General features: G+C 38.3%; 1 protein-coding gene across 4 annotated transcripts in view; it reads left to right on the forward strand.

Moving 5' to 3' along the window:
* LOC124169663 (neogenin) overlaps positions 1–13028 on the forward strand; it is a 354395-nt gene that overhangs the window by 275631 nt on the left and 65736 nt on the right. The gene's annotated exons all lie outside the window — the stretch shown is intronic.

Consider the following 13028-nt stretch of genomic DNA (forward strand, 5'->3'; position numbering starts at 1 on the left):
AATTAAACCAAACTGATATTTTTAACAGGCTTCACCAAAAACGTGCAAATACTCTATTGCGCAGGTTAGACCTGCATTAATTTCTAAAATGGCGTGGAATAGGGTTGTTCAAGCCTATCAGAACGGTCTACAAAAACGAATGTATATCACTTCTGATGTAATTTCATTTCGATTGGGATGAATGACAGATGCGTTGAAAAAGTAATGATGGAATTATTAGCAATCAAAATACGAACAATTTTAAACGCCGCCAAAAACGGTCGGCCATCTTGAAATAGAGGTGATGACGACACAAGCCTGTACGGCTGGCCTGTACTGGCCTGTACCCTCGATCGCTCGATGCCAAGCTGAGTACTCTGCATGCCGACTGGACATTTGCCAAGGTTATTCCTTATTTTGAAATGGCCTAAGTTGTGCATGAAGCTTCCGGATGGATCAAGGCGACATGAAATCCATTCTTCAAGTTAGGCAGGCAACGTATGTAGCGTTGACAGGAATTGAAAGTTTTGTATAGCTGCATATGCTAGGAAACTACGTGCAGTGAACTTTCATTGTGCCTCTAGTGCAAGTGAACACAATTTGTGCCCTTGATGTACCCCTAAGTGAATGATTGCATATAGACGATGAAGTAAAGAGTGAAGTGAGTTGTGAATGTAACTGCTTTGACGAAATTATTTATTTCTTCCATGCTAGTTCAATCAACCCTATACATTTCGATCTAAGGTATCTAACTATTGCCTAGGGGATATGTTTCATATTTGAGCTAGTTGTGCTTTAGGGATACATCGAACGCATATTAATTTTCAATCGTTTATTCGCTTCTAAGTTCCGTTTGATGTTATTACCTATTCATTTTGAGCATTCACGAGTGTTTACATTTCACGAATTTCGTTGCGCTGTTGTTTGTTTTTGTTTTGGTCATATTTTGGTTACGGTAAGAGTACGGGTAAGAGTAATAGTGAAATTCGAAGTTTTTTGATGTTACAATAACCGGTTTAGCAATTTGTTTCAGCCTATTCATTTCATTGTCCTCGAAATGTCAATGTGAAATAACGTAAACTGATTCTAAGTCGTTAGTGATGAGTGAGAAGTGAGGTGTGGAGAATCTTTCGAACCTCAAGGAGTGCAAATTCTTTTAGCGTGTGCAGAGTGATTGGAAAACCGATTATCATGTTTTATTAGTGTTTTATATTTATTGTGAGTCAAGTTTTTCATTGAATCAGTTGATTCGGAATATACTGATTATATGTATCAAAAAGACAACTCGTGAAATGTGTACGTTGTAGTGCTATTTATGATATGATGAGCAATAAACATGTACAAGTAAGGGTAATTTTGCTTATTATTACTCTTACTAAAGGATAAATTTGGATTTTCTTTAAACACTGATCTGGCGGCAGACGCTGGAGATCTTGAAAAAAAGTGGAATAACCCTGCTGAGCCACTTAAACAACACTGCAGTAGGGCATCTACGGGCTTGTGACGTCACACATCAATTCAAGATGGAAGTAGGGCTTTTTAGCGTAACGTAAAATTTGTCACTGTTTAAAGCCTTCTCTAAACATGTACAATGAAGAAAATAGCATAATATTATTGTCATTGCTCCTTCTGAAGCACGATCTTTCGATTTCTTAAATAAAAAAAATATGGTGAACAACCCTATTGCGCGAATGCATGAACGAAATTATAACAAGGGCTATTTTGCCGTCTCGCATCCACGCATTCTCGCATGTGTTCTAGCATTTCACCTTTTTACACGACGCAATTTTAACTGCGCCTTCACACGTACGTCAGATTGCGCAATTCCGTGTACCGTGTAAAACGGCCTTTAGAATCTGGCCTCGTTACCTCACGGTGTAGCTTTATGGCTACGGGTCAATGTGAAGAAATAAGTCTATGCATCGCCAAAATATTGCACTGGTTTACTGAAGACAACCTTAGGAGCATCGTATTTAAATATCTTCACAGTCGCTAGTAGAAAATTTTCTGAGCGGAAATGGGTTAAACACGAAATATGCAAGAAAATTAGACCCTTACGAGAGCATTCTGCCCTCTGTGACGGTCTTTTTTCGTAACAAATTAATCGTTCAAAACTTACTCAAGCATCTTGTAATGTTCAAGGTAGACGGAGAAAGGCCTTCTCAACATTCCCCTATACCTCATATTAGAAAAAAATAATCCCTTTATCATTTTCTCTAATTTAAAATTTTGTTCTAGTCATAGGAAGATGTTAACAATGATCTTCTCTGTATAAAAAGAAAATTTTAAGATGGAAATTCAGGTTTTAAATAAATTAATTAATTTAAAGTTATTTAATTAAATTTAATTAAACTATTATTCGTGAAAAAGGACGAAATACAGCCGGTCGAGAGACAATGTTGCGTCCTCATGGAAGGATAAAAATGCCTACTGCTTAGAAATTATGCGATCATCTTGAAATTCACAGGTATGTAAGGTAGACACAATCAGTCAATGCCTTTAACTCAAATATTGAAGTGATACCTCCGTCTTTTCTCAGAGGCAAATTAATTATGTTTGGAAAGTAGGAAAATTATGACCAATATCCACCCTATAAACCCTGAAAATTTCGAGAATATAAATTTACTTTTAAACGATTAAATCATTGCAAAAAAAGGGGAAATTGCAACCGTTATAGTGGGAGTAATAGGCTCTCTAAATGGAAGCATCGACATCAATTAATCATGCTTGAACCACGAAAGTAACATTGGCATCTGGTTAACGTTCGACTTCACTTTTACTCCCGCGGTATTTGCCGCCGAAAAAAAGCCGAGCGAATCTCTTAGAAGCCACGAAGATCGCTCTACCAAGTTTATGCCGGAGAACGCCACACCTGCAGATTCATAAGCGAGCATTGTTTTCCAGGATCCTGGCCGACTCTGGGCGTCGTTAAACGCGGCAGCAGCTGAAGCCATTCAAGCGAAGAGAACAAGGGAGGTATGGAATACGAGCTTGATTCCGTACTAAGCCTCCATACCCTCTCTCCCTCATCTATATAGCCTCTGTGAGATCCGAAAGGGGGTCATAAATAAGGCAGAATTACCATACCACCCGCATGAATGCATCCGTACGCGGAGGCATAATCTGACCCGACACTTTTCCACGCAAATGGTCGGCGATAATAAATATGAAAGGGGTTGAACGCAGGACGAATATCAAGCGAAGAAGGGGAGTCGTACATGCTGAAATACATATATTTCGTACATACTAGAATACATATATTTAAAACAATCAAAAAAACAAAAGGCAGAGAAGAGAGGATTTCTTGTCCTGAATTAAAATATTTTTAAGCTAAAATTAAATCAACCGTGGGTAATTTATAATGATAATTTTATTCCTTAAACTACAAATTGTACTTGAATTTTGTACGAAAGAAGAAAAAAAAACGGCTATTTCCACATGGTAATTTATTGTGACCACCATGGTTTCGTTACAGCGTAACATTATCAAGGTGTACCTATCAGGTACTCTAACAGGTACAGTACTTATCAGGTACTGTAACTTACCTGTAACTCCTCACCTTGATAATGTTACGCTGTAACGTAACCATGGTCGGTCATAGTAAAATACCTTGCGTAAATATTCAATTTTTTATTTTTCCATTCCTTCGATAAAGGATTTCCACAAAGTGAAGCCCGCTACGATTAATTGTACTTGATTTTTTATATTTTTTATTTAAGGGATTTTTGTTAGGTTAAATTTTTTATTTTAATTTTTTTAACGAGCTTAAGCACTTAAAGTATAATTTGTACTTAAGTATTATTTGTATTTTAAGAAATGCGCGGATAAATATCAATCCTATAAAGGGAGTTGTACATACATGCATGTATATTAGACAATCAAAAAAACAAAAGGCAGGGTAGAAAGATTTTTTTCTCTGGAATAAAATTTTTTCATTTTAATTTTTAAGGAGTATAAGCACTTAAAGTATATTTTGTATTAAAGTATTATTTGCATTTTAAGAAATGCGCGGATAAATATCAATCCTAAAAAGGGAGTTGTATATATGTACATGCGTGTATATTAGACAATCAAAAAAACAAAAGGCAGGGTAGAAAGATTTTTTTTTTTCGCTGGAATATTTTTTTTTTCTTCCTCTCGTACATCCCAGGAGAGGGATACGGAATTAAAACATCCTCCCTCATTATTTTTTCAAATTAAAAGCGGCGTGGTGTCGACTCAGTGGCGCGGGATAAAGTACTCTCAGAAAGGGGAGGACTGAGGGAACAAGGCTACTGGGCTGAACTGATGACGCCTTAGTCACCGGGGAATCACTAATTAATTGCGTTCGTATTTTTTCCCACGTTATTTATCCCTTCAGAATAAAAATTGCGTGAGCATATTCACGTAGTTTCGTTTTCCCAACGGTAAGAAGGCAGTGTCCACGTAGTGGTAGAAATACGTTTCAGGGGTGATGACAACAGCGTCATTTGCACCGCTTATACTATCCACGTTAATGCCAGCTTTCTGAGTCACTGTCATGCGGGCTGGCCCACAAAATAGTATGCGTATTGGTAGGGATGGGGAAACATAAAGGAAATTGTCAATTTTCTTTGGTGATCACTTAAGAAAATACGCAAATACCCTCGGAAAATATAATATGCCCAAAAATACCTACGACAATTATTTTTTTGATGTGGTAAAAATGTCTCCTGTGCTTATACCAGGATCGCCATGAGACCCTATGTAAAAATTCGGATTATGAAATACGTTTTTAACGCAAACTATTGAAAAGCATCTAAAAAAGTTCTGTTTTACATTTTTAAGTTGTTTCCTCTATCTTAAGTCAGAAAGCGCTACTTTTAAAAATGGCGATTAGAGAAAAATATCTTGTTTTTCATACATCTAGATGTTTCCGAATTTCCAGTAAAATATATGCCATGGTAACCCCGATTTTTATCCTCAGTCGATGAAGTATTTTCGTATATTGCGTTGCGGACTGGCCCAGATAATGCGCGGTTTATTGGTAGGGTTGGGGAGGGTAATAACCAAATGGGTAGAACGTTTGGCTGCTGATTGAAGGGCCCCGGGTTCGATTCTCGGGATAAACCTTAAGAAACTGCTGGCTCTTCGAGTCGCTGTATTGCGGGCTATGAATGGGAAGGGTATTAATAGTGATGAAAAAAATGTCGGTCATAATCGATTTCTAATCGAAATGAAATGCCCGAATTTTCAACTAAAATCGAAATTTGAACCAAATGATCTATTAATCGAAAAAAATCAAGGGTTATTTTTTGAAAAAAAAAATTCAGTACAAAAACATGTTTATTACTCATTCGAAAAACACTCAAAATACACGTATGAGTAGTAGAAAAAAATCTACCCAGAATACGAGAATCTCGAACATGATTGAATTATTTTTAGTAAAAATTTATTATATACGCAAATTAAAAATTTGCTATCACTGCTTGGAACCACTAGGCTACTCTAAAATTTTTAAGAAAGATCAACAGATTGAGATCCTTTCTTGATGATCGAAGGCATGACTTTCCAATTTTACCGGCCTCAGTATTTCACATGGGACGGGTGGTATTATTCTAGGATGCTGGTGACGCTTCCGAGATCAAACGAAATGGTCAAGATTAAAGTTGAAAAATCGTGTTTGGATCGAAACTCGACTGTCATCGCTCAATTTGAATTTCCTCGATCTTTGACTGTGAAAGCTCGATTTTCGATTTTAATAGGGAACTTGCATATATTTCAGATATAATCAATAGCCCCAAAATTATATAAAAATATATGTTTGCATACCTCGGTGAAAGTTTTTTTATTATTTTATGACGTGGTTTGCGATATTTAATGCATCAAAGTTCACGAGAATTTTCAAATTCAAGTGAGAAGCGAAAACGCCCGATGATTGGCTGGTAGAAAAGTGACGTCATAGTTCAGTACGAGGCACGGCGGCACGGCCATAGTATAGGTTGCATACTTGAATACATGCGAGGGCGTGGTTATGATTCATTTATTGAAGTGCAGACGTATCGGAGTTGTTCATTGTGACTTCAGGGCTATTATTTGATCTATTTCTCCTCCATTGAAAGCGATAGATTGCGTAAAGATGAAGGCATATGGTTATTCTTAGGCTGATCCTAGCAAGCTTCCTGTTACTGATTCCATCATGATAACAGGGTATTTTAGTGAAACTGTAGACTTCGTCGGCTCGGAAAGTCGATGCCGGGAAAAGGAAAGGTAGCTGATGAGCATCTGTAATGTTTTATAGTTCATAACAAAAAATACCTTGCCTGGAGGGCGACAGGAAGCTCTGAGGAAGCCAGAATATTAATGTTTCAATTTAGTAGCGATAATATAGACGAACTTTCAACACAATCTACCATCTTTGTGACTCAAAACCCCGAAACCACTTCCTATTCTGCAGAAAGAATCGGTCAATCGCACTTCGATCATTATAATAAACACAACGTCTTCAGGTGTTAATAAGTTACTTTTGAAATGAAATACTTCCTAAATTAGCATTAAAATGTGCATGTTTTCCAAACAGAGTCTTTAATGCATTTTGGGAGCTTTTCTCACGATATATCTGAAACCTTCTCTAAAGGCGAGCTCATCGTCATTGCGATCGGTTGTCACTTAAAAATTCCGTATCGGAAATCCTAGAGGGATGACCTTCGACGATGACCGTGATCACCTCCTCTCTCACTATCACTGGAACCCGTGGTGAAAATATCATCCCAATCCAATTTCTATTTGGTTTTAACTGGGGAAAGAGCAACATAGAACTGCACATTCTTTGGGTAACTTTAGGTTTGACTTTCCCTCAAACACCCCATTTCCCGGCCCTGTGGTGCACATCAGGATCCTATCTTTATACGATGGCCTGACAACTTTTAAATGGATCCTTGGTTTATCCTGACAAAACCAACTAAATGGAAATTGCTGATCCACACGTCTTCCTCTATCTCCACAGTTTCCAAATTAAGGGCCGCGGAACATTCCTCTTGTGACTCAACTTTTTCTGAAAAGCAAGCAACGGCGTAGAATAAAATCAAAGAATGCTGCGATTAATTTTTTGTGACCACCTCTGGATTCCATTCTTTTTCCATCTACAACTTCCTTTATCTTTCGGGATAAACTATGGGACAAGATAATGTTCAAATATTTTCATTAATTTATAACAAAATATAAGTTCTAAAAATACCCAAAAGTCATTTTATTAATCCGCACTAATGAGTGTAAATTAATGTGGAAGATGAATGCTGTAGACGTAGTAGTTTTCCCTAGGTTGAGTTGCAAAGTTCATGAAGTTGACAAAACGGCTAATTTTTCGGTGCGCGGAGTCATTTATTGCACTGGCCGTGTCTACATTTTTGAAATTTTTTGTAATAAAATAAATCAGAATTTTGGATAAAATTTCCTTTAAAATGACGAATAGTTCATTATTATAGCATGCAGTGAAGCCAGGATATAAATTTGCAAAGTACAGCGGCACATCATTTTGACGCCGAGAGTAGAAGAAAACGCTGTCTTCTTGGCTGGCACTCGAATGCATGAGGATCAACGTTGCTCTATATTTTCATATTTCCTCCCTTGATTTTAAACATCATGGAATTTTCCATGTCCTTCCGTAACTGAAATTGAACAAGTGCCTTAATAATCATTAAGGCACTTTAATTTGAGTCCATCGTAACGATCGTAACCATCGAGAAAAACCTATCTCGATTTTTGTTCGGAAGTTGAGTTTTTATTCTACGGCGGCCGAATTATCGAAAAATCTCAGTTTCAAGTTATTCAGTCAATTAAATATGGAAATATTATTTATATTAAAGTTATCTTCGCTCACATAGCACACGGGTTTATCATTCCGTTTATTATACTCTTATTTTTCCGCAACGCTCATCCCGACAGACGGCATGCATCGAGGCTTTTCTTCTAATTTTCTCCGTGGGAATGCAGACGAAAATTTTTTCTGGGGTGTTATTGCACAGAGGAACAATGCACCACTTGTAATTTTTCCTTATTTCACCCGTGTTCTCCTTTAAACGCAACGTGGCTCTTCCAAACCTGCAGTTGCTGGGCTTGGATCTTGGACTCGTACTGAACTATGACGTCACAGCCGAAGATTAGTGGGGGCGGTATTTTTTAGCCCGCGAAACTCGGGCGACTTTTGGGAGTCATTTTCTAGTGTATAAACTGAATTTTAAGCGGAAAAAAGTATATTGCGGTACTAAGTATTTACTGTAGTATATCAGCATACTGTTTATAAAAAATTTGCAATTTCCCTATTGAGGGTGATAACCAAGGAATTGTCTGCTAATTCAAGGGTCATGGGTTCAACTCCCTGGAAATTCCGCGACGGGCTGGATGGCATAGGGAAAGGAGAAAGACCCCATACCATGCAAGTGTGAGAGCCGCTCATCTGTGGGTTAGTTTGGGCAGAGCTGTACCCTCACCTATCTTAACCATCCTCCTCCGGGTCGAATCACTGAGTGAGTGAAGGGCCTCAAAAATTTTTACGAGACCTTGAATTGTTACAGTAGATTGAGAGCTAAAGCTAGGAAATTACGAGTTCATAACGGCTACAGGTTTCAAGATTTCTGAAAATTTCAAACAAAAAATGATTGAGGGACTAGTTAGATTACCGGAATGCATATGGGTATATGATGTTGCGTCTCATATATTTTCCCAATATTTCAGTAGGTTAAGAGGACGCACGACTCCCCCTCGTCTTTTTTTCTTGATTTCTTGGCGTATTAATATTCGTAATTATTTCTTCCAGATTCAAATATAAACCAATGTAGAGGTATTATGCAAGCAAAACATTAATGAGAATAGGCATATGTAACAATTTTAAAATAAAATTTTGCGCAGTTTTTTCGTTAAGAGCCTCTTTTGTCCAGCACTGTAGGGTGTAACCACATTGTCACGGGGGACGGAAATGGGTTATATCCCCCTTGCTGAATGTGTCCTGAAAATTTCAAGATGATAGCGCAAGTTTTAGTAGAGTAATACTGCGCAGAAGATTGAAAAAATACGACCGGTAAAGTGGAAGCGATGCCTCCACTGGCGCTTTTAAACCGTGCGATGTCAATTTTCATTACGCTTTTATCCGAGCCAGGCATCAATCTCGCGGACTCTCAACGCTTGACGACTACCAGGAACCACTAGGCATCGAGTCAACGTTCGTGGTGATTCGCTTTCATCGCATGCCCCATTATACCTGCATCCGCAGCTCTTTTTCTCGATCTCTCGATGTTTCCGATGCGGCCATTAACTTTTTCCAGTTCGCGGAGCAATAAAACGAGCAGTGCCCTCGGGGTCGCGCGCGCGCGGGGAGGTTGATCGCGCCGGCGAAATTGAAAACAGCTGACGGGTGCGGTGCGCTACCGTCTCTCCCGCCCTCTCGTAGCCATTAACGGGAGCGGGAACCTCGTGGCGTGGAGCTGTCTGTCTACCGGTTGACCCCTACCTTCTACAGTTGTCGGGAGGAGGGTGAGGGGGTTAAAAGGGGGCCAGGGTCTAAATGCACATCTGCCGCCCCTTCGCAAGCTGTCTAGCGTCACGAACACATTCCCTCCCCCGAAATATTTTGACTCGACGCCCACGTAAATAAGGTGGAAGAAGTTTGTTTTGTGAGTCACGCTACACTTCGGATTAGGCTGTATGTGTTACGATTGGCGATACTTATCGGTGTGACTCAGAGCTTTGGTGTTTATCGTGTGCTAATGGTTACTTTTGATGCCCGACTCTGAGCATTCTAAGTTTGCCCGAATAACACACTGAGAAATTCTTATCCGGGGATGTTTGGATGGCATTTAAATAAACACTTGCAATTTTTTACGATTATGAAATTTATTGCGACCTAGGTTTCGATGTTACTACATCGTCTTCAAGGTAAAAAATCGTTGTTTGCACCAAGGCCGTACCCAGGATCAAAACTAGGGGGGGAGGGGCAGGGGCGGATCCAGGATTTCTTTCTGGGGGGGGAACAAGGAAGACCATATCCAGGATTTTGTTCTGGGAGGGGCACACAGATACCTCGTAATACAAAACGAACGCAATAATAATGGTACCGTATTAAAAGTCTTACATATTTTTAAGGGTCTGGGGGGGACGTGCCCCCTACCCCCCCCCCCTACATCCGCCTATGGGGAGGGAGGCAAGCCATGGTTGGTCAAGTTGTTGGTAAGATTTAGCATGGCAAACGTGAATGAAATCAACATTTTAAGGAAACTGTAACAGCGCTTTATCAGTTTTTAAAATAATTTGCTTCAAAAAATATTATTTTCCTTAAAGGCATTTGCGATTTTTGCTTCTGATGGGGGGGGTCAGCTGCCCCCGCCTGCCACTCGCTGGGCACGCCCATGCTTTGCACAAAAAGGTTCTTTGAACCGTTTTGTACCTTTAAGATGATGTAGTAACATCGATAACTAGGTCGGTATAAATTTTATAATCGTAGAAAATTTCAAATGTTTGTTCCAAAATGCAAAATTTCAGTCCCATAAATCTCGGATCTTCGGATTTTATATGTTTAGAGGGTGTAAGAATGTTGAATTTTTAGATGGTGTAAGGGCATTACCGCATAATACGTACCACCAAGAAATTGCATTTTTAAATAATGAACGTTCTCACCATTACCTACGCAGCGATATGAGTAAAAACTTGTAATTCTTCAAGAAGTTATGCACTTCCTATCCTTTTATCCCGCAAGAATACCAAATCCTAAGGCGAGGAAAGGCTTTTTGTTGCCGCAGTGTCAAGATAAATGGAAAGTTTCCCCGAAACTAGTCATAGTTAGGTGAACAAATGAAAGAAATTGTCTCTTTTCTCTCACGAAAAACTAATAAAATACCCAAATACCGTAAGAAAATATAGCATTAACCGAATCATACCAACGATTTTATGTTTTAGCTGTGATCAGAATGTCTCCTGAGCTTATACCAGAATCGTTATGAGACCCCATATAAAAATCCGATTATAAAATGCTATCTCTAGAAAAAAGATATGGAAAGCCCAATTTTTATCTTCAGTCAATGAAGTATTTTTAATTATTAGATGATATTTTGGAATTCGCCGCCTTGAGTGTTCTTCAAGCCTCTAGAAATTCCTTCCTTCCCAAGAGTGTCATGTAGATAGGCCTGTTTGTATGACAGTTTATTTCAGCCATGCTAATGGAAATGTTGCCGTTATTATTTCCTTACTGATGTCGTGACGAGAGATCCAGTTAAAATCCTTAAGATGTTCTGGTTATCTCCGATAAGCTCGCGCTATAATGAGATCTGTTGCGACAAGCTTGATGAAATATGTCATGCGGAAAGAGGTGGGGGTCTACGTACCCCATCTGCTTTGCAGTGGCTGTTTTGTATCCTATTTCTATGTCTGCATGGCTGTGACATTGATGGAGACTGGGGGAGGAAACAGGTCGGTTTTCTGGCCAGGGTATATCCCAGCGGTGGTCTAAGGCGTTCTAGGGTTCTGCTTCCATTCTCCATCTGGGGTTCTGCGCCTAGAGATAAGATCAAATGTTGGAGTAAAAGAGTTGTGTTTTATGTTCATTGATTTAACTTGGCTATGAAATGTTTAGGAACAGATTTTATAGAAAGTATGTGGGTATCAACATAGCATTGTTAGCGAAGACCAGTTCTACGGGGTGTTTTAAAATGAACATCGGGGTTTAAATGATTCATTGTAGTTGTACCATTTTACTTAAACTCGTATACGAGATACGTCTGAAGAAAGATCAATTCAAACTTTTTATTTTTCGACTTTTGCGAGGTATGAGTGCCATTCGTCAATTTTTCGTAAAATAGAGGAAACACAATTAAAGTAAAATAGCGTAAAATTGAATTTTTGAACTGATCTTCAATTATATGTATCATTGAGAATCATATCGATGGCTAAGTTATAACAACACGTATCTGAAATTCGGCCGGTTTGAGACGGGTATCTTAAACGAAGTGTAATAACATTTAAAAAAAAAGTAAAATACAAGCAAAGGACAATTCTTTATTTGGAAATGAATGCTCCTTTTTCAGTTTATGAACTTTTAGTTTCTAATTTCAGTTTTTTAGTAAAAAAAACTCAATCGCTTTTTTTGCTCTCCTGTAAAGTTTCTATTTTTGAGATACTTGTTGTTAGAACTTAGCCATCGATATGTGAAAGTGTTTCCATTTATTGTCCGCCTTAAGGGTTGGCTCGAATGGGTTGCTACATCGTCAAAAATCAACTTGAAAAATTGAATTTGGCTTAAAATTATTAAAATTGCTTGTTAAAACTTTCGCGTGTAGTCGTAATGTTAATTAAAAAAATACTTTTGAGCCATGTCGCCGCGCCAATTTTCGGGTTTCCCTACCGATGCTGGTCGCTTTTTCAAGGGAATGTAAGTCAAGATTCCCTTGAAAAAGTGACCAAAATTGTATACATTTTATAATACAATGTGTTAATAATGCATCTCAATATATATTTTTTAATTGAGCCACTGCATACTTTTATATCTTCCTTATTTCTGGAGATATGACGTCTAATGGGAAGACGCTTTCGCAAATTCTCAGTATTACGTCACTGCAATATCTTGTAAACAGTTGAATACATTACATGAATAGTGTGGGGTTTCCGTTTTCTAGTCGAATGAAGACAATTTGCCTCATTTGGTTGAAATCGGTGACCCAAGAGGAAATGACCAGATTGGATTTGGGTGAATTGATCATGGCCACCTTTAATACTTATTTAATAGTATTTAAGGAGGCCATGGAATTGACCCATTTTTCACAACGTTATTATAAACTACCTTTGTTGTTCGTCATCTTGTCTGGGTCAAATCTTGCAGCTCAATTTTAACCCGCTTTCCGATTAGCTAGCTAGCTGGAATTTTCAGAATAACTCAAAACCAGATGACTATATAATATTCTAACACTTTTATTATGAGTAGAATTCTATCTTGATTTTATTCGCAATTTAAAACTAAATGTGGATATTAGTTCAAAAATTGGCCACCAAAATCCAATGGCGGCGCTGCGATCATTAAAAGGAAGGAGAATGATAAAAAGTAATATAAT

This window comes from Ischnura elegans, chromosome 12, assembly GCF_921293095.1.
Source record: "Ischnura elegans chromosome 12, ioIscEleg1.1, whole genome shotgun sequence".
In the NCBI taxonomy this organism is placed as follows: domain Eukaryota; kingdom Metazoa; phylum Arthropoda; class Insecta; order Odonata; family Coenagrionidae; genus Ischnura; species Ischnura elegans.